The following is a 23,936-nucleotide window of genomic DNA, read 5'->3' on the forward strand; positions in this document are numbered from 1 at the left end:
TATTTACCCTAAACATGGGCAGTACATTTAGTTTGTTTGCTAAATACGAGTTGAGCAAAGCAAACGTTCAAGCCACAGTCACAGACTTTCACAGCAAGGTCACCTAAGTCTTCAAGACAGGGACTTGAACAAAACCTTTTCTAGCAGTTCAAGACCAGTTTGATGTTTTGTTCGAGCCTCCTTAATCTTTTTCACATTTTCTTCCACTGAACTGGGCAGCATGACCATATTCTCCCAGGTACCCTAATTATCCAGGGACAAGCGTGTACGGATTGGATTGAGGGGTAAGAAGTTGTCTCTGTATTTTCAGCCTTTGAAAGAATCACCAGAGAGTTCCCAAACAGCCAGTGTATCTTTTTTTTTTTTTGTACTTGCAATGTGGTGGGCACCTGTTTTCAATTGCATCTTCAAATCAGAAGCTCCCCCTACTTGGAGGCTGCAAGCCTGGCCGTGGCCAATAAAAAAGTCCCATGCATATGGCTGTCATTTTGGTTTTCTTTGTAAATGATTTCTGTTCAGAGTGCAGGTGAAAAGCTTGTTCAAGTCCTGCTTACATCATGTGTATGGAACTTGATTCCCACTGTAGAAAATATGTACAGAGGGCATTTATTTAAACTTCTGGTCAGTGGGGTCATTCTCACTGTAAATGGATTTTCACTCATAAAATATGTGAGATTAGTTTAAGTCCTCACAGGAGACTAAGCTTTGCAGAAATCATGCACATGAAAGCAAGATGAGTTCTAGTTAGGGGTTGTCCCACTGCAATTTCCAGATGGCTGCACATGAACCAAAGACTTTTGAATGAATATTTATCACAGCTGCAGTGATGAGTTTCTTGGAAATTCTGCATTGCAATAAACCATGAGACAGGTCCCCTAGAAAATGGCTAAAGGCTTTATGGGTAAGAGTAGAAGTGGGATTATCTTTAGGAAATCAGCCTTTCATAAAATCACCCTCGTTGCCCTTTATTTTGGGGATCTGAAAGTCCAGGATGGAGATGGACTCTGGTCACAGAATTCAAATCCTGATCTGACTTTCAACCTGCCGAATCTTGGAATGGTCAGACTGGGGGGTCTTGACTGAGCTCTTTGTGGAGATGGGGGCTGTGCAACTGAGAATCACAACCAGATTTGCTTTGGAACTTCTCCCTACATCTGTATGAGATTTGGCAGTTGGATTTAGCTTCAAACCAGTCTCATGTCCATTTCACTGTTCGAGGAGGACAGAGGAAAGGGACAACAGGTTAGAAAGAGGAGGAGTGAGAGGTGAAGAGGGACGAAGGTTAAGATTGGGAATGTGTGCGATAACAAAAGATAATGAAGGAAGAAGAGAAGCGAGGGAGTATTAAAAACAAGAGAGATGTGGTAACTATATATAATATTAAATAGAACTTGTAATGCCCAAATGTTACAACTAATTGCTGCAGCAGTATCTGACACATGATATGCCATTACAAGTAGAGATGACTTGTACTGTAGTGTCAGTGATGCAGCCCTGGGCCGTGCCCCATTGCTGAAACTTGGTGTCCAGCCAGATGCTAATATACCAGGAGTCAGCAACCTTTCAGAAGTGGTGTGCCGAGTCTTCATTTATTCACTCTAATTTAAGGTTTTGCGTGCCAGTAATACATTTTAACATTTTTAGAAGGTCTCTTTCTATAAGTCTATAATATATAACCAAACTACTGTTATATGTAAAGGAAACAAGGTTTTCAAAATGTTTCAGAAGCTTTATTTACAATTAAATTAAAATTCAGAGCCCTTCTCCTCCCCAGCTTGGTGGCCAGGACTCAGGCAGTGTGAGTGTCACTGAAAATCAGCTTGCGTGCCGCCTTCAGCACGCATACCATAGGTTGCCTATCCCTGTGATATAGCATCTTAGCCAAGAGGCGATGTCTACATTCTCCAATATAGCAGGTATTTCAAGTCAATAAGACTACATACACGTGCGTCCATAAATAGAATGTATGTACTCTTCAGTTATGTAGATCAAATCAAATTAATGCTAATAAAAACTGTTATACCAGACCACACCAGGAAATATATATGATGTGAGTATGTGCATTTTTACGTAAGTATTATGCGCATACACACACACATATATTTGATGGCTGCTCATAAGATTTAAACCTGCTAGTCCAGCCCAGTCATTTTGAAAACATTAAGTAACCAAGCATCCCAACACCTTTGTGAGGTACTTGAGTATTGTCCTCTCTGTTTTATAGATGGGAAAACAGACAGAAAGATAAGTGACTTTACTAAGGCCACAAAGGGGTCAGTGTCAAGAACCTAGATTAGAACACAGAAGTCTCCTGATCTTCACCATTGCTACCCTCAAGCATTCAAAAATCATGACATGAGACCAAAAAAATCATGAGAGTATCTTAAAAATCACGAGAGTTTTAAAAAATAATAAATGTTGGGTTATTTTTATTTGCTTTCTGATTTTGGACCCCTCAGGGTGCACTTGCTTCACGTTTTTAAGCTTGTTTTGCAGCCATGAGGGCTAGAAACTTAGTTTTTTGAAAAATGAAAGCTGCAGGCAGCTGGAGCTGTAAGAAAGGCAGCAGAAATCACAAAACTTGTGAGAAAATTTTGAGAGTTGGCAACACTGTAAATTTAGTCCCATGCTCAGTCAACTAGACCAGACTGCCTCCTGTGCTACAAAGATATAGCCTTTGTAGTCAGAGCCGCGTTGCCTGCTCTGCAAACGAATGGGCTTAGATGCAGCTGGCCATCTGAGATGGAGCATGCAGTGAGCCATGTGCCAGCAGCAGCAGCCTGGGTGGCAGCATAGACACAGCAACAAATTGGCCTGAACTATCCAAAAATAAAGAAAGGAGCCTGGGCTGTGAGGTTCACAGGTCCCCAAAAGTAGCTTTGGGAGAGGACTGAGGCTGGAATGGGCAGTAAAAAATTACCTTTAGGAAAAATCAGAAAGACAAGCTTCCATCTCTAGTGATAAGTTTATATCTGTTTCCATTTTCAAGGCGTTCTTGTCAGGGGAAAGGGCTCGTAACGTACTGCTTTTAAAAAGTGCAAACTGAGGTTTTCCTCTGCATTCACAGGTCTCCCACCCCATGAGCTCAAGCTTCCAGGGCCCCACAGGCCAGATCTGGGTCTGGATCACCCACATAGCCGCACACTGATTTGTCTTTGGAGCACCAGCACTTAGTACGCTGCTAGCTATGACACAGTCCACCACCTGCTTTTATCAGCTTTATTTGGTTTTATTTTTAGAATGGAGAAAATAGTACAATAGTGGGCTGAGGCCAAGATCCGCCAGTTAGACAGGGTGGAATGTCATGGATGGAAGTTAAGTAATTTTCTTCTCATTGACACTTGCATAAAGTTTTGGTTTATGGTATCAAAACATCCTTGGCATTTACATTCCTTCAGACAAAGGCTTTCACACATGAGACCTCCAATGTTTTCCTTTCCATTATCATCATTACCTAGTGTGTAATTCCCGTCTTCTCTCTTTTGCCTTCATTTGATCTGTCATCAAGGAGCTGTTTTCTTTCCTCCATTGCCCACCCCCCCATGCACTCCCCCAGCCTGACCATCTCTGGGAAACACACACACACACACACACGGCCTTTACTGTAGGCCAGTCCCTCAACAGCAAGAAAAACACAGGATCAAAAAGTCACAAGTGTAGCAGATGTCAAGTGGTCCCTCTAGACTCCTACTTAACCCCTTGCTGGGGCTTTGCTGGACCCTGGCAAGAAATCAGTTGTTGGGAAAGGCAAAGCCTTTCTAAGATGTTACTTTGTTTTATTATAAATCATCAATTGGAGGGTTCGGTTTATACTGCCCACTGCCTTGCTCCACTGCAGGAAACATTTAATGAAGCTGGAGTTCGCTTAAAGCCCTGGCTCTGAACGTTCTCACTGCTAATTGGGTTTGTTTATGACCTGATGTAATAATGTTTGACATTGCAAACTGTGAACACTTTTTACAGTATGTTTTTTTTTCTTTCTACCCCAGAAATGTCATCTAAAACCAGGTGTGTGAAATGTCTGAGCAACAGCTAAGTAATCAATGCCTTTTATCTAAACGACAGAGATGTATGGGCCCTTTAAAGCCTAATGATTACAAATGGGGGGGAAATTAAGCGTGGAGGAACTTTTCCGTCTTTTTTCTTCTAAGTACAGTATGCCTTGCAAATTTATCATAATCTCTGTTAGCCACCTCAGGATAGCACACAACTCCTAAGTACAATGAAAAATGGCAAACCATTTCACAGGGAAAAAAATATCTTCTCAAATTGCAGCTACTTCTACACTTTGTCAGATATCATCCAAGTTTTAAAAAAGTGACATGAAAAGGTGGAAAGCTCTGAAAACATATTGTTGAAACTACAATGGACCTGAATCTCATGTGATTTTTTTTAACACAACAGGCACTGTAGCATTTCAAGGTCATCTTAAAGATTAGATTTTTTTTGCATCCCAACATCTAATTTTGAGTTTGGTTTTGGTTTTCAACCAAACACCTCCATCCTTCAGTCTGTTCCACTCAGGCAAACCCCTGCACCCATGAAGAGCTCCTTGGGTCTTCGCACAGATTTCAGGTTCCTCCCGCATGGAGCAGATTGCAGGCTCAGGGCCTAGGTGTGTTTATACATGTTCAGTCTTGCAACAGAGAAACAGATCCTTTACTGATTTATTAAAATGGCTCTGTGCCAGGACTCTGCTGAGGAGTTTTGAGAACTCTGACCTTTGCTGTGTTAAATAGTGCCCGGTTCCATATGAACTATACCAAATGCATTGGATTTGCTAGTCCGTAATTTCTGGTCATAACCACAGTCATTGACTCAAAGTGAGGCTATGTGCTGCCATCAGCCCCAGTCCCGCATTGGACTATTTGTCAAGGCTATTGAATAGTGATCTCAGCTGACCTTTGCACAGGTGCAGGAGCCTACACTAATGGATACCAATGCACAGTCAGGGCCTTAGTTGTGAAGGGTGAAGTCAGATACTCATTTGCATAGGTGCAACCACAGGGAGAATGGGATGGGGGGGGAGAAATAGTCCTCCAAATATTCCCCTCTTCAGTGATATTTGTCACCTATCTTTCCTTGCCCTATGACTGGGGAGGAAAACATGAAAAGGGCTCGTCCTTTTCCACTTAAAACATATTGTCCTACTGCTATTAATGTCTAGTTGATACCCGCTTGGACCAAACCATTCTGTCTCCCTCTGCCCTGGCTCCTAGAGATGCCAGCAGTCTTCATTGTGCTGCAGCTGGCAGAGGCTGTAGTTCTTGCTCCTCCTGTTCTGCAACAGGCTCCTCTAAATGGGTAACACTGGTTAGGGAGACTGGGTGACACAGCACTGGGGGAGAGAACCCAGGTGTAGGGCCAGAGTGCTGGGAATAGACACAGAGCACCGGGGGGTATAGAGGGGTAGAGAACAGTGCTCGAATCCTAAAAAAAGAAGCACTGGAATGCATGATATCAACAACAAGAATAGCTTATGGCTGATCAAGTCACTGACCAGAGCTCTCCCAGAAGTGTCGCAATACAATTATCAGAAGTACTGGAGTGCCATGCTGGCTCCCCGCAAAAGTGTCAACTCTGATGCTGGCGTAGATCCCAGCTGGGGAGAGGGAGCTGGGGAACTCAGAGCACTGGGATACAGGGGGAAAGAGGGATGTAAAACCTAAGGGGAGGGACAGAGAGCTCTGGGGAGGCAGAGTGCTAAGGGACACACAAGACACGATATACACACACACACAAGCATGGCCATGTGCACACAGACACATCTACAGTATAAATGGAGGATGTGGTGTGGCTGGGGGACTTTTGGAAAGATGGGAAACAAGCTCATCTATGGATCCAGATCCTTGTGTGCACCCTCCCCCCTCAACTTTTGGGTAAAAACCACTTGTCCCTGGCCCAGTGTTTCTTCCCCCTCGATTGCACCTGTGCTTATCTGGGCTATTTAATTGTCGCCGTACCAGGGCTCCAGTGAGGGACCTTAGAGCTATGAGCCATGTTTTCAATTATATTTAGGCACCTAAAGATTTGTGTAGGTGCCTAGTGGGATTTTCAAAAATGCCTAAGCAATATAGGTCCCAAACACTTTTTGATTTCATCTCCCATCAAGTTATTCTTCCCTCTGTCTGTATCCATCTCTTATCTCTTGACGTACACTTAGCTTGTAAGGTCTTCAGGGTAGGGGACATCTTTTTTATCTGTGTTTGTACAGCACCTAGCACAGTAGGGTCCTGGATGACTAGGCCTCCTAGGTGCTATAGTAATACAAACAATAAAAAATAATACATAACTTGCCTGCTTTTGAAAATCCCAGCAGGTGCCTAAATACCCCTGAAAACCTGGCCCTTCTGTCTCTGTTCTGTATCAATTCGTGTTCCATCAAATACTCATGTGTGCAAATTTTTAATGTTTCTAGTGGTGATTACTCAAGCAGGCCTGGTTAAAATTAGCTTTTGTGTGAGTAGAAGCCAATTATTTGGATAGTCCTTAAAAACAAATGCAAAATGGGTGCACACATAGCTGAAATTTTCAATTCAAGCGAATAGTCCCAGACAGCATTTTACACTATTCAACTAGCTCTAGTAACAAATGACATATTAAAAGTGTCAACTATTGTTAAAATATTGTAAAGTGAAGTCAGCTTCTCTTTTCTCCTGATGTCAAGAAAGGATAAAATATAGTGCAGGTGTAATTAATCTTTTAAAAAAGCAGTTCACCTTTCTTAAAGTACATCCACTATACTAGAAAAAAAATGGCCTTCTACAGTGCTACAGTATTTCTCTTCTTAATCAAAAGCATTTGATGGCTGACCATTAATAATATGTTTGTCAGTAACTGTAGTCTGGTTCAAACACTTTTCTTTGAACTGGAGTATCATATTTAGGTACATTGCAAGTCCACAGTGCATTTTATAGAGCATTTTATTTCACCCTCTCCTTGTGTCAAGAGATTCAAGTTGCAGATGAACTGACAAGCAGATGCAATGGATTGTCTGCAGACAATAATAGGCTGTGGATTTTGTAACTTTTCGAAGAAGTAGACTGCCATATTTCAAGTGTCCAGTGTGGTGACAAATATGCTGTCACTTACCACTAAATGCTTTGGTCTCTATATACAAGAAAGCTTTTTAGGGGGGAGGGGTTTTATCCCAGAATATGAACAGGGCCCAATCCTGCTTCCCATTCAAGTCAGTGGCAAAACTACAACTGACTTCAACGGAAGCAGGGCTGAGTCTGCTGTAAACCCATAAAAATGTGCCAAGTAACAGCTTAATCAGAACCATGAAAATGACTCATCTTATCACCATCCGCAGCCGTCAGAACCAAAGATTCCCATTCACAACAATGGGCATTGGATCAGGCCCTTAAAGCACAAACAGAACCCTCCATTCAAGTTTGTTTTGGCTGTTGAGTAGCAAGCAGGTGAACAAATATTTAACACACAAGGAGAAGTAACTATAAGAGAGGGCCAATTCTCCTTGCCCTTTGAGAGGACCAGCATAATTGTTTATCAGAAGAAAAAAGACACAATTCTTCTTGCTATCCTCAATCTCTAATTCTATAAAGGATTTTTTTAATGTCTCTGTTATTGCTGTACTTAATTCAGAGCAAATTGAGATTGAAGGTCACTGCAAATATCAAGGAATGTCACCTGCTGGCCCCGGATAAGTTGCTGAATAGTATCATATTCTTGTTGTGCTTTTTATTATGCTCTGCTTAAAAAGGTCATGGTAGACTGAGAATCCCAATGAAATTCAATCTTTCCATTTAACAAGGAATCTTGTAAGATAGGGTAGGAAAAAATGTATCATGAATATACAAGTAATCTTGAGAGACTCTTACTGCCCATAGATCAAATACAGCAGGGATGATATTGAATTAATATTCAAGCAATGTGTTATTGTTTGTTTTCAACTAATACTTTATTTTTTTCAAACTTGATACAAATGTCCAACATTTCAACATGTTTCTGTAGAGATTTAAACCAAACTTTTGAAACACCAAAGAAACAAACTTAAACCAATAATTAAACCACCCCCAGTGCCACTAGAGGTCACTATGGGTAGGTTCTGGAAGAAATCATAGAGCTTTTGTTAAGTGAGCTTTTCTAGTAAAAATAATAATTATGCAAATTTCATGCAAAGCAGTCAGAATCACTGTGTGTTTTAGACATACAATTTTTAGATTCACAGATAAAAGTCACCCCAAAACTCAGTAACAAAGAAGTGCTGGAAATAAAAACACATTCCTAATTATATTGACTAATCTAACCCATCCACATGTGTACTCTCTATCAAGAGGTGTATGAGGAACAGGGAAGTCATGAGGAATATGATCTAGACAGAATAGATATCCACTCTTCAGATTCCCCTTAACAGTGACCTAACCCCTTAGCAGAGTCTCAGGATCAGTTCCACCAAATAGCGTATCATATCCAGAATTCCAGGAAGCTATATTATTTACCACTGTGACAGGGTAATAGTCTTCCATTGCTGATAAAGGCGTTAGCCCTTCAAAGGTTACTTGCTTTTAATGCATGCAGGCAAACGACTGAAAAAGAAAGTAGGACAGGGAGAGGATTCTACCATCTTAAAGATGGTTAATTAGCTGGAGAAACCAATTATTTGGTTACCTGCGTGATCAGGATAGCCATCTTCATCTTTTCTTCACCTAGGCCAACTTCATTGTCTAGGCTGGACAAAGGAAGACCATTATAAATATAACCTCACAAAGATTCTATTTATGTACAGTCCTCACCCTTTATTCAATGCAGTTAGTCCCCCAACTCTCATGTGCCCGTACAGAAATTATGTGCATTTTTTAAAAACTCAAATAGTAGCAAAATGTTCAGCCTTTATTACTATGTCCTAGACTTCTGCCTGTAGACAAAATAAAAGAAATTAAAAAAATATATTGCATGCAAGGCTTCAGTTTTCAGTGCACTCTGCACTTAAAACCAGAACTATCAGATCAGTATGTGCATTAAAACGGAAAATGTTCCCAAAACATCCATCATCCCTGATAAGATACTTAGAAAATCTGCATCCCCTTTGCGTCTTTATTCTCTTCTCTTCCTTAGACATTTGCTTCATACTATAGGTAGAACTGAAGCTGTAGAATTATTTGTTAGTACATGGCACATCGATGTCCAGCAACAATACCATAAAAGGGCGAAAGGCTCTATTACCACCAGGCCTCTTCGTCCCATTCAGGTGGTATAAAGGAGCTGGATTCTGGCGGCAGCTGGCCAGCTGAGAATTCCCTCATGGAGTAACTCCTGCATCGACTTCCCTCTACCCCTACAAAGGAGACAAGTCAGGGGATGGAGTGGGTGGGACAAAACAATGCTATTTCCTACACCAACCCTCAGCTGGCATACATTGGAGCAGGTCTTCGGCTGGGACTGGGACAGTGCAAACTGGCCCTCAGAATCAGGGAATTGTAAGCAGCTCCCTGACTCTCCCCAAACATTCTCCTGCACCGAGCAAAACCCAGCTAAAAGAGAGAATCTGCCCTATAGTGGATAACAAAAGTAGCAAAAGTAGCAAGAGATTAGGCTGCTTCACTAATGAAATATTTCCCCTTTCTGATGGGCCAGTTGTTCAGTCAAATATTTAGGGTTGCCTACTTTTGTTTAGTCATTATTTGAATTAAACTAACCTCCTCCTTAACTCTATGACTTAAAGTCCAACCCTGCTCTCAGATCAAATCAATTCCCATTGATGTGACTGGGGGCCCTTAACGAGGACCTTTCCCAATGGAAACAGCTAACTATATCTTGGATAGCCTACAGAAATTCTCTAAAACTGAACATTCTTGAGACTCAAGTAATTACATTGTAAGTGGGCACTGCCAGATAAATACTTGACAGCACAGTGTAAGACTGTTACTAGATATACTTGGCTAACAAAAATATCCAGATCTGGAAATGAACGGTTATTCCAAAGAAAGCAGGACTGAGTCCTATTCCGTGAGCCTGATTTTGTCTTGTGGCTTTTGTTCTTCAGTCTATATGTTTGGACTGCAAACACTTTGAGAGAGAAATCACTTCAAGAGTTTAATTCAAAATAATGATTGAACAAAATTTAAAATATTCCATGAAAACTTTTCTCGTCATCGTTGCTTTGGTACAGTATAAATTTAAACAAAAGCTAAATTTCAGCCTAAGCAACAGCTAACAGCATCCCTTTATGCTAATAATAGCACACAGTCCTGTAGATATGCAACAGAATTGCAGTTGTTTCAGTATTTTCAGCCAAAATGTAGGATTTTCTAACCATTTAAGTGAATTTCGCTTTCATGAGGATTGCCAGATTGACATTGCTGGAAACTGTTTATCCACAAAACAGGCAACAAGCAGTGCAAGTTCCCCCACATGCGCCCCTCCAGTTTACCTCATCCTTGAACTGGACAAGCCATCTCACTGAGTGAAAGGGTAGGTCACGCTGCATAACCATGTGTTTAATCCTTGGTCTCTCTGCTCAGGCTGCCTAGTAGATGCCAATTATTGCTAAATGTGAATGCGACTTTTGGATATTGGCACCAATTACCTGGAAACTGGGCTGAGGGCACTAAAGTCATTTCACATAGACCATAGAAAAGCTGTCAGTACTGCTGATCTGGGCTGCTGATTTTTTGCTCTTTGCTGCTGACCTGATCTGGATTTTAATAGGCAACCAAGACCTGTGAGGTTTATTATCCATCTACCACCTCCTTTATACTTATTTCCTCAGTTCTTTTGCTGTAAGTATGTTTGGTAAAACACACTGCAGAGGTCCGGTGTTCTGGGAACACCACTTAGAATGTTACAACAGATAACATCCCAATAGAAGGTGTTGTAGACTAGTATACTTATGTATAAGGTAATGTCTAGGAATTTGGGTAACTCTAATTTCAGGACATGCTTGATGAGAGAAAACAGTATATGTGGGGGAAGGAATAAACTGGAAGGTTGCACTGTCTTGTCTATTTCCTTTTATGCTTTAACACTGAACCTGGTGTCAAAAGTAAGTGGGCTCCTGCAGGTATGTGAAATGAGAAACTAAGATTATTGCACAAAAAACAAAACAAAAAGAGAGAACGGTGATCATGGCAGCATACCAGACTCCTGTCCCTGAGCAGATGGACACAAAAGGAGATGTGTTTAGCAACTGGACAGTCTTTAGATCACAGTGGAAAACTACAAAATTGCTAGGGGACTGGCTAAAAATGCCAACAAAATAAGAACAGCCAAACTGTTAGCTGCAATGTACAAAGGCTGCCACATTCTCAACAGCATCTGGATACCTCAGTAGCAGGCCAAGAGGAACCGTGTCTAATCCTATGTAACAGGCTTCACCCCCACCATCATGAGCTCCCCCTCATGGCCAGAGGTCACTCTGCAGTGCCCTGCCTCTGCTTTCTCCTGCTTCAGCCTCCTTAAACAAACCCCCCACAGTCTCTCATCCAATCACATTCGTTCTCAGAGTCTGGTTTCCTTGTTCATGGAATTCCAGAAACAAATATAAAAAACAAATATTCCATCTAGTCTTAAACTGGGCACAGCCCCTCCTCCCTGAGGTACTGTCTCAGCCAGGTCTTCTTCCCCAGTCCCAGCTCCTGAGCTTCCCCTGCTTACAACCAGGCTTCTTGCCTCTGGAAGTCTCAGCTATACTCTCAGTCACACCTTCTCTAAGGTTTCCTGCTCTTTTTATATTGGAATGATCTGGTTTCTCAGGGAGAGGACAGCTGGTAATCTGGTCCAGGGCTGACTCATATGACTATCAAATCATAAAACATGAACTAATTAATTATAAATTAGTTTCAGTAATTAAAGACGCAGGAGTTCAAATGAGAATGCTCAAGCAATCTAGGCTAACTCTACCAAGAGCTATAGACATGTGCAAAGCTACTGAACAAGCTCACATCAAGATACAGAACATGGATAGAGCAGACATTGAGATCATTTATCAAGTAGCACGTGGAAAGCAAGAAAATACATGGAAAAAGACACGAAAATTTGTGCAAAATGCACAAATACAAAGCAGAGATAATGCAAGGGCTGGAAAGAATCTGAGAACAAACTTTCTAAGACAAAAATTTACAAGTGTTCACGTTCATCATTCTGTCAGCATGGGCAAACACCAAGGGAGAAATACCTACCTCTCAGAAATACTGGAACTATCAAGACAAGCTGAGCATACAAGATAGCATCATATATAAAGGCAGTCGAATCACGATTCCTGAGTGAATAAGAACAGAAACTCTCTCAGCAATACATCAGAGCCATTCTGGAATAGCAGAATGTATCTGGAAACCCAGAGGCACCATATACTGGCCAAACATGAGCAAGGATATCTAAGACCTGTTGAGAAGATATGACACATGTGGGGAAATGCAGGCCAAAGAGCTAAAAGAGACAATGAAAATTCACAGCATCCCTAATAGCAAAGTAGGAATGGACCTTTTCACCACAAATCACATGAGCTACTTCATTGCTGTAGATTACTATTCAAACTTCTGAGAACAAGATGAACACTGCCACAGTGACCCTTACAGACAAAGCAATGAAGCAATTCAGTAGGCCTGGTGTCCCAAACGATAATTTAGGACATTGGATCCTAGTTCACTTGCACTGAGTTTCGAAAATTTATCCAGAAACAGGAATTTCATCACATCCTGTCATCACTACCCCACAGCCAGTCGAATGGCAAAGTTGAAGTGGCAGTTAAAATTTCTAAGACCCGATAAAGAAAGCTTCAAAAAGCAAAGAAAATGTATAGCTAGCCATTCTTGAATGGAGAAACAAATTCTCCCACAGAAGGCCTTCCTATCAGTCAAGTAAGATGCCTGAGGTTAAGACACATGCCTATTACCCTGGTGACTATAGCCCCAGCATTACTACAACCAGAACTGAGAGTAGGAGTAACCAAAAAAAGGAACAGAGACATGCAAAGGCCAAAGCCTACTATAAAGAAGATATAGACCTCTCAAGACTATGAATTGGGAGACCCTGTTAAGATCATATTGTTTCCTCAGAACAAATCCTGCACTTGGAAGCAAGCTATATGCGGTGAACAGATAAATACCGTCCTTCATATAACATGGTGGTGAATGGGCATGTATTTCACCAAAATTGCAGAGACATTCACCCACTACAAATACATGACGTAAACATGGACATGTAGGACAGTGAAATACACAGTCCTTTGAGTCCTGATCAGCAGTACCTGGAAGGAACACAGTCATACAAGCAGTCGATAGACGTCCGAATAGACTCTCAAAACACCAGACCATCAGAAAAACCAAGTATACGGCAGTGAGTGTCCTATCATCACAGGAAAGACTCACACTCACACCAACATCAAACAGCCTGCAAAGTTTAAGACATTGTACAACACTAAGGCACAAAAGAACAACACTCCCAAACTCAGAGGAAAATACCTCAGTTCCTAAGCAAGTTAAGAGCTACTCAAAAAAAAAAAAAAAAAAAAAAAGACTTGGTGTTGTATTAAGTTTTATATAAGGAGGTATAAGAGAATGTTAAAGACACTAGAGGGTTATGAGATTTGTGTTTAATTTTTCTATCCCCAATAAATGTGACAAAAGGAATGTTATGACAGATAGCTTCCCAACAGGAACTGTTATAGTATGATAGTATGTTTATGTACAGGGTAATGTCTAGGAACTTAGAAAACTCTGTATTCACGAAGTACTTAATGAAAAAGAACAGTATGTGTGAAGAAAGGAAGGAAATCTGAATGTTGCACTGTTGGCTCTCTCTCTCCTTTTATACTGTTACCACTGGGGACCCTAGAGCCCCAGAGTTTTCTCCAGGTATTATGCTGGAGAACATATTCTAAATTTAAACTCAAGCAAATTTAAACTTTAATCTCATATTGAAAAATATGCTTGGAACCAACAGAAACTTTAGGGCTTACCTGCGAGCAGCTAATTAAAGTTCTACTTAGCACAGTTCATAAAACAATTCCCAGTTTGGTCTCGACAAACTTCCTTAGCTGTGGTTTTTGCTAGCTATCTTCTACCTCTGCAAGAATGAAACACAGCTTTCTGAAGTCCTCCTGCTTGTCAGCATTAGCTGAAATGAAAAGCTTTTGTTAACCAATTTGAGTTGTTTAAGTGTGATGAAATAGTTTTGATTAATGTTTTATGTTACTTTCCAGAGCTTAGTTTTCCTTTTAGATGTAACATGAGCCCACAGGTTAGATTTAGTAAAGTAGGTTTGTCCAGAGGCAATAGATATTTTGGTGAAGTAAAAGCTATCTGTCTTCACATATATTATGCTCCTTGTTTGTCTTTTTCATAATGTGAAATGTATTTTATCCACTGTGCTTCTAGTAACGTCAGTAGTCATGACTTGCCACTGACCCTTTTAAGACAACTACCTGCTCCTAATGTGAGCTTTGTAATTTCCTACGAAGAAATACACCTGAGCTACCATTTAGGTTTTATTCTAAAGAGATTTACAATACCACACAGACAGCAAGTACAAATTTTCACATATTTGAAATGGTGAAAGAAATACTTTGTGAATTGTGCATGTGCAGGGCAATATAATGCTGAGTCTACCTGTAGCATGAAACAAGTGATGGATGAAACAGAAGAAACTAAACAAGCAATTGGAATTTTGGGTTAAGTATTTTAATAGCTAAATCACCTCTAGGCTGGTGAGTTTTGCCACCTTCAGCTAATTCTGGGAATTACTAATACCCCCAATATAAGCTGGTATTCAGCATATCCATTGGGCACGTCAGGTATTAGGAAGTACCTGCAGACAATGGTGTGAGTAGGGTGTTTGAATCAAGATCCATCTCTAGATACAACATAGATATCTATTCTCCTCCTGATTTTCCACCATCCATATATATAGATAGACCAGTCGCCCAAGACTCAAGGTCTAGACAGATCAATCTGAGCACAGCCTGGATTGACTACAGGAAAGCCTACGACTCAATGCCACACACGTGGATCTGTGAATGTCTGGCGCTATACAAAGTCAACAGGACACTAAGGACCTTCCTCAAGAACTCAATGGGACTATGGAAGACAACACTGGAAGTCAACTCAAGGCAGCTTGCACAAGTGGCCATCAAGTGCGGCATATACCAAGGTGATGCACTGTCCCCGCTGCTGTTCTGCATAGGCTTAAACCCCCTCAGCCAGATAATCACAAGGACTGGATACGGGTACAGGTTCAGGAGTGGAACTACCATCAGCCACCTCCTCTACATGGATGACATCAAGCTGTATGCTAAGAATGAACGAGACATCGACTCGCTAATCCACCTGACGCGGATCTACAGTGAGGATATCGGGATGTCATTCGGACTGGAGAAGTGTGGCCGGATGGTAGTGAAGAGAGGGAAGGTAGTCAAGACTGATGGGGTGGAACTACCAGCGGGCCACATAGCAGACATACAGACCAGCTACAAGTACCTTGGCATCCCGCAGTCACATGGAAACCACGATGAGGAAGCAAGGAAGACAGCAACATCCAAGTATCACCAAAGGATAAGACAGGTCCTGAAGAGCCAGCTCAGTGGGAAGAACAAGATCCACGCCATCAACGGATACGCCCTGCCGGTCATCAGATACCCTGCCGGTATAGTGAGCTGGCCAAAGGAGGACATGGAGGCTGCCGATGTGAAAACCCGGAAGCTCCTCACAATGCACGGAGGTTTCCACCCCAAGTCCAACACCCAGAGACTGTATACCAGCCGGAAAGAAGGCGGGCGGGGCTTGGTGAGCGTCAAGGCCACTATCCTGGATGAAACCCGGAACATCCAGGAGTACATCAGTAAGATGGCCCCCAAAGATGAGCTGCTGAGAGAATGCCTGAGGCAGCAGCAGACATGGGAGGAAGACCAAGCAGAAGAAGTGCCATGGCAAGACAAGACCCTGCATGGGATGTACCATCGACAGATAGCTGAGGTGGCTGACACTGGGAAATCCTACCAGTGGCTGGAAAGGGCTGGACTAAAAGACAGCACTGAGGCACTGATCATAGCAGCACAGGAACAGGCACTGAGCACCAGATCCATTGAAGCAGGGGTCTACCACACTAGAGAGGACCCAAGGTGCAGACTGTGCAGAGAGGCCTCAGAGACAGTCCAACACATAGTGGCAGGATGTAAGATGCAGGCAGGAACAGCATACACTGAACGGCACAACCAAGTGGCTGGCATTGTGTACAGGAACATCTGCACAGCGTATGGGCTAGACCCTCCCAAGACCAGATGGGAGATTCCACAGAAGGTTGTGGAGAATAGCAGGGCTAAGATTCTGTGGGACTTCCAGATCCAGATGGACAGGCAGGTACTGGCCAATCAACCAGACATCGTGGTAATAGACAAGGACCAGAAGACAGCGGTGGTGATAGATATAGCAGTGCCAAGTGACAGCAACATCAGGAAGAAGGAATATGAGAAGCTGGAGAAGTACCAGGGCCTGAAAGAGGAACTAGAGAGGATGTGGAAAGTGAAGGCCAAAGTGGCACCAGTGGTGGTAGGAGCACTCAGGGCTGTGACTCCTAAGCTGGGTGAGTGGCTCCAACAGATCCCAGGAACAACATCAGAGCTCTCTGTCCAGAAGAGTGCAGTGCTAGGAACAGCTAAGATACTGCGCAGAACCCTCAAACTCCCAGGCCTCTGGTAGAGGACCCGAGGTTGAGGAAGACACATGCCACCCATAGAGGTGAGAGGGGAATTTTTTTTTTTTTTATATATACAGAGCGAGAGAGAGAGAGATGTATCAAATATTTATTTCTTGCCCATCCTACTTCTTCTGTCCTCCCCCTGCCAAAAAAAAAGAGTGTTTGTGCTTTTTTTTTACATTAGCAATATCAAGTCCTCAGTTCCTTCTCCCTGCTGAAGGTCCTTCTTCAAGGTTTTTAACAGACCTGAATTGTGATTGAAGGCTCCAAATTGAGCTGCTACTTTTCCTCCCTGCATCTGACAGGGGAGAGGGTGCTGATTCTTAAGCAGTACTCACCATATTGTTCCAGAATAAATTAGGATCCTTAAAAATCAACATTCCCTTCCTCTTCAGTGGGGAGAGCTGCACGTTAGGTTTTACCTTTGAGTGGCATCATTGTTCAGGGCCTCCAAAGAGAGGAAGAGCAGATATTCTTGACATTTCAACTATAAAAGCGAAGCCACCTGTCCCCACTCCTATTTTAAAAGAAAATAACTTTGAATCTTTTCTTTCTCAGCAGAAAGGAGCAGTAAAGGGCAAAACCACCACCACCACCACAACAACAAAAGGGTTTGATTCACAGTTCCGTTTTAAACACAAAATCTCAGGCCTACAAAAATCCCCAGGTGTTTCTCAGCCACTTCAATATTCCACGGCTGAAAAACTAAACTGAAACTGATTTTGCCTGCATCAATGGGGTAATATGTACATAAGGATGAACTGTACTTGAACAGTTTCTTCAACACATCAGGCATAAGCATGCTTTCCTTTAGCCTCAAGTACAAACCAATATCTAAGTGTTCATATTTCAACTGTGCTTTTCAGTCAACAAAAATGTTTACGGTGGAAAGTTCTATGCTCTCTCTAAACTCTGAGTTTTCTCCAGTCTCTTCCCTAGGAGCCCAGGGTATTGAAGGAATGCAGAATACATGTTTGCAGCTACTTTGTCTTTTTTTGTTAGATTTTCTGTCAAGCCTCTACTGCCATCGATCAGTTGATTTAGTGCCTTTCTGCACCAGTAGTTCTGTCTTTAATGTATTGAAATTGATTATTTTCCCTTTTGAAATGTAAAAATCCAGTCTGTTCCCTTGCCTTGTCTCCTGGGATTGTGCGGTGACAAAAATTTTAAAGCGATGAAGATAGCTAGTATCTCTTTAAGTACTAGATCTTGCTGAATTTTGAGCATTAACATGAGCAGACTTTATTATGAACCAGCTATTTACAATATTAATAGCCCATAATAATGCCAAGATACTCTAACAATACTGCTTCTTTGTTGCTAAACACTATATAAAGGGTTTAATTGGCACCATTATTTTACAGTTTCCCTGCATGGAACCCCTACACATAAAAAAGATCTCTCTCTGCCCATATTTTAATGCCACAGCTAAGTGCACACTTATCTGTTCCTTTCTAGGGAAGTCAGCTATTTCTTATTACTTATTGCTCACTTTTTACAATGAAAATGAAGCTTATGTTAAGCCAGGGTATACGGAAGATTCAGTACAGAGTGATGAGGGAGAGCTTGTGTTAAGACACTGGACTGAGACTCAGGAGATGTAATTCCTTCTTCCTCTGCCATAAACTTTCTGTATAATCTTGGGAAAGTCACCTAACCTTTCTGTATTTCAAATCCTGGGAATAAAATATCTTATCTCTGTCTCCTCCATTTAGATGTGTGAGCTCTTCAGGGCAGGGTCTGTCTCATACTATATGTTGGCACAGTGCCTCACAGATGGGGGCCTTTAGGATCTACCCTAATAAAAATAAAGTGATCTCTGTGATCTTTTTGGAAGGCTCAGCAAACCAAAAAGAAGAGGAGAAAGTTATTCAGAGTGCTTTGTTAGTAACATTTTTAATCTGGAATTTTTCTTTTTTCAAGATCTTTTAATCTGAATGAGGAAAACAACAAGGGAGCATGAGCAGGGCCTATGTACATTAAAAAGCCCTGGGTCATTTTTCATATCCATGTTCCTACTGCTATCTAAGATAAGTCTCACTTACTGGAGTGGAGACACAATTCCTAACCTTGGGTGATACCAGGTGCTTCTGTCATATTCACTACCCAGGAGCTAGCAATCTGAGTGTTGCTGGCACTTGCCCCCCAACCCCCCGACCCCAATCCCCCTGTCTAAGGGTATCAGACTCTCTGGCTAGAGACCAGCCTACAGTGAGTTAATTGACCACAGTGCTAGAACCTTCTCCCAAGATCCCCAGAGCACGGCAAATTTGTCCTGGGCTGCTCCCCAGTCCATTGGTATCTCCACAGATCCTGACGATAAGGGTCAAGTTACCACCTCCATTCAGCCTCCCAATTGCCACTGGGCTTCCCTTCCCCTGACAACTTGCTTCCCAACTCCTCCACACTTAAGCCTTCTTCCACCTTCTGTCCTTCTCAGCTGCACATAACACCTCTCTCCCAGGTTTTGCCTCCCTCCAATGTTTTGGGAGGGGACGTCTGGGGACGGAGGGAGGGCGGGTTACTGATGCAGAAATTCATATGAATTCCATTCACTTCCGAATGGCGCAACTTCATCTTTAGCATAGTAATGTCTTAAAATAAACAACGATATAGTGTGCCATAGGGCAATTTTAGTTAGTTAGCTTAATGAGGTGAGCTGAAAGAGTGAGTCTCAGAGGGTCACTCTGCCTAAATCTAGCTGTCCAACAAGCATCCAAGATGCCCCCTGACACATTCAGTAGCAATTGATTCCCTACCTGTTTCTGGAGTTCCTTATGCTTTTATTTCTTGAATGTGTGAGAATTTACTGCTGGTGAAAGCTGCCAGATGGACAATTAAGTCCTCTCTTTCTCCACAGAAGTGGTATATTGCCAGCAGCAGTGTGAGTTGCCTCAAATTACCCTGACAAATGGCCTCAACTCTGACTAGACAGCGTAGTTCTTTCAGTGGGGCAAACCTTTGTATTCATTTACGGATTGCCATCCCGCCCCCTTTATCTCACTTGTAGGCCTTTTCTGAAGCCTTTCTCATAGTGATGCTTAGCTTGAATGATATCTTCCAGTTAGAGTGATGACCAGGAAGTACTTTTTATGAAAATAACATTTGTGTACTATAAACAGAGGATGTAAAAAAAAGCCACATCCAACTGCATACACACTTCCTCATGTACTATTGAAAATTAAATACTTGAGAAATACTGGGAGCACTCACACAATTAACTCTGTTTCTATAAACTCACTGGACACGATATGAGCGATTGTGAGTACAACTGGATGAGTATTTTGTGTTGAAATCTTAACCCACTTAAATCAGCTATATTCAGATCAGTCAACTCAAATTTTGTGGGTTAAGGTTTCATGGCACACATGTCATGAGGGAGAAGGGCTAAGCGCCCATACTAGATATCATTCAAGTTATTCCCTCATCATTAGCAATCAGCACATGTGCTCTGCTTATATACACCAGTGCATCCCTGTAGCAGTGCAGCCAACAGACCAAACTTCCTGTGCTGGGTTCAGCACAGCAACAATGATACTTGCTGCATGAGGGAGAGCACAATCTTAGGCTCACTCAATCCTGGTGTTCAGAGGAGGGAAGCTGAGGGGCTACAGGATACTAGCTTTGGCACTCCACCTAGTGGACAGTAAGGAGGCAGGTGGAATCTTTAGACATAAAGATGAGGTTTTGGCCAATCAGTATTTTTGCTGGTTGGGTTTGAACCTTGGGGAGAAGGAAGGACAGCAGCCATACAGTCAAAGGCGGAAGAGAGAGGGAAGAAATGAGGGAGGAGAGAGAGATAGTGGATTAAAAATGGAAAGAAAGCAAGAAGATGAACAAATGAGAGAGGAGAGAGCTAAATGGAATCAAAAGGACAGAGGAGAATTAAAAGAGAGAGAGAGAGGGTGGAAATAGAGAGGTTGGGGTTAAAATTAGAGGGTGTGGGGGAAGGTATCGCTTCCTTCCCAGCTAAATAGAGATGGGAGAGTTCCCCCTGCTCTCCCTCGCCAGCTCCCACAGACCCCTCTCCTTGCCTCTATCTCTTCACTGGCTGGTGCAGTGAGGACTCCTCAGGCAGACAAAATATTACCGACTTCAACTATTCAAAAATCATGAGTATGTCTCCCAAAAATATTGAGCCAATATTAAAATTGAATTTTTTTTAACATATTAAATGGTAGGTTCTCTTTATTTGCCCCCTGAGTTTTCAGCCTTTACAGTGCACTCACTTCACATTGTCAAGGTTTTCCCCGCAACTGTGAGGGCTAAGAACATGAGTGCAGTTTGAAATGAAATTTGAGCTTGTCATGCAAGATCATGATTTCAGCAGCTGAGGCTTTGAGAATACCACTAAAAATCGTGAGATTCCTGATGAAATCTTGAAAGTTGACAACTCTGGGAGACTTTGAAGTGGGAGCAGCAAAACTAAGAAGCTGGTGCTTGGCTGGGGATTTTTTGGGGACTTCAAGCCTTCCTGTCAGTAGGTGAAGCTGCACTGATGCCTGATGGGAGAAAAGGAATCATTAATTCAGGGAGTACCCTAGTTACCTTCTAAAAAGATCTGTCCCTCTGCTGGTTCCCCCACCCCTCTAGAGGGCAGAGAGGGAAAGAGGGGGGAGCCTGTTTCCTCCAACACTTTTAACTTTGCCACAAGCCCCCGTTTCCCTAAGAATTCAGAGGAAGCAAAAATGGGCCTGTCGGCTCCCTCTACCCTTCAGGCTCTCTCCAGTGCGTGGGCGTGGAGTGCCTGGGCAGTGCGGGGATGAGAAAGTAGTGGAGAGCCCAAGGGTTATCCCTCATCACTGCTTCAAACTCTTCTCTTACTTTCTCGCCTCTCTCTCTCTCTCATACACATTCATGCCTGCTTGGGGACATGAATTTTCAAATAACATTTATTTCTTTTTCCTTCTTCTTTGCCCCATACCATGTCTGACCACAATGTCACTTCAGCTTATGGCCTGAACACCCACAACCACACAAATCACGAGAGCTAGTAAGCTCTGCTTCCTACTTTGATCTATTTTAACCACTAGAACTGAGCCAGCAACCTCACAGATACCTACCCTATACTTATATATCAACCCAGTATGATAGAGCTGCTGAGCCAGTAACCTCAGCAAGGCCTATACTTTGGCATCATCCTAGTAAGCCAAAGGCCCCAAGCCAGAGACCTCACAGAAATCCAGGCTTTCAAATAAACCCAGTTAACTAGACGTATTGAGCTAATAATCCCTAAAAGACCTGTTCCTTGATAGCAGACAAGCAAACTGGGAGTTCTGAGCCAGTGACACCACAGTGGCCTGTCTCTTGATATCACCCCAGTAAACTAGATGTGCATGTCAGAAATAAATATATGTATGCACCCATACTTTATGTTGTATAGTGGACCAAATATCTTTCTGTAGTGGCCTCTGCAGTGTGGAACTTTCTCCATCCCATTTCATCTATCTCATTTCATCCCTCCCCACTTTTAAAAAACTCCTTAAGGCTATTATTTTTCTCAAGCTATTTTCAAAGTGACCGATTTTGATCATATATGACTTATATATCATATATAATTTAAAAGAGAAATTGTCTTTTAAATTGTCCTCCTTCTCCCCCATCTCATTATTGTATATTTTTATATTTTAAGAGAGTGGTATTTTATAATAATGTATTTATTCTGTTGTACAGAATGCTAAGCACGATGGTGGGATAAGGATAAAAAAGACAATTAATTACCGATTATTATTCTATTATACAATCAATACAAAACTAAGCAGAGTATCCCAAAATTAAGACTCAGAGGACCTCAATGTTATTATAACATGTCTTCACTGAATAAAGCTGCAAAATACTGAAATGGCTCAAAAAAAGATGATGTAACTATGAATTTTATAACTGGGGAAAAAATGACACTAGTTGTAACTTAAGTTTAGACATAAGTGAACTAGCTGGCAACACATTTTGATTTATTTTGCACAGTGAGAATATGATCACTGCATATTTACAGCAGTGAGTGAAGATAAGTACATTCTGTAAAGTGCTACTGAAATGTATTTCTTTCACTTCCTTGACAGCAAAAGGAAGCAATGAATGCCTTAAATCACTGAAAATATTTATAATATGAAAGATAAATGGAGGTCACATTCATCTACTGCAGCATGTAGAGTGGCCAATACTTTAAAAGGTTCACCTAGAGTTTGTGGGAAATCATCACTATAGAGTATTTCTCCTGAGCAGTTCAGGATGCCCCTCCCTATTAGGGTCTACAATGGTTTGCTTAGGATGACAATTTGATATTACACCTTTGATGGGGATGATTTAGGGGAAAACATTATGCTGAGTTGGTGAGGATATTTGTTGCTCAGGATCATAGGATCCTTCCTGGTTGGAATACAGAAGATCCAACCAGAAGTGTATAAAAAGCAGTTTTATGTGTTTCCCATGGCTCTGATTGAAACAACAACAAAAATCTGTAAAAGGAACGCTGTGAGTTTACCTTTCAATTAAAGACACTAAGGGTATGTCTACACACCCCATGGAAGTGAGCATCCCAGATCAGATCAACAGACTTGAGAGAGAGTGGCTCATGCTTGAGCTCTAAAACTAGCTGCATAAGCAGTACTTTGAAGTTGTGACTTGGGCAGAAGCTCGGGTTCTCAAGCTTGGGGGTAAAGGGATGGGCTTCAGAGCCCAAGCCACAACCTCAAAGTACTGTTGACGCTGCTATTTTTAGAGCATTAGTACAAGCCCTGCCAACCCAAATCTGTCAACCTGGGCTGGGAAGCTTGCCTCTGTGGGCTGTGTACCCGCTGACATACCCACAGGTATTTTAATACATTCTGGTATATATTTTCCATCACTTCTTCTTATAATAATCCCTTGGAAGCTTTAAATTAGTAGCATTGTTAATTAATACCACAGGATGGAAAATTATTTCCCCCTCATGAAAAATTTCAGTGAGAATGACACTTTTTTTTTTCCATTTTTGTCAAAAGTATTTTAATCCAAAAACTAAAAGGAAAGAAAAAAATAGTTTGAGGTTCTCACAGAAAACAAATATTTTCAAGATTTAGTCAGAAAGACCTTTTCCATTGAGAAATGTTTTTTCAACCAGCTCTTTTCATGAATATTGGGCTGCTGGAATTGATTGGCTATTTTCATTTATTCAGAAAATGAGCACTGACTTTTTTTTAAAGAATACACATGGCTTTTTCAGTTATAAACTAGGAAAACTAGATCACATTTGATCCTACTAAATATTTCTTTAACTCTAGAACTGCAGTTATACCATCATGTGA

The sequence above is a fragment of the Chelonoidis abingdonii genome, chromosome 6, assembly GCF_003597395.2.
Source record: "Chelonoidis abingdonii isolate Lonesome George chromosome 6, CheloAbing_2.0, whole genome shotgun sequence".
Taxonomy (NCBI): domain Eukaryota; kingdom Metazoa; phylum Chordata; order Testudines; family Testudinidae; genus Chelonoidis; species Chelonoidis abingdonii.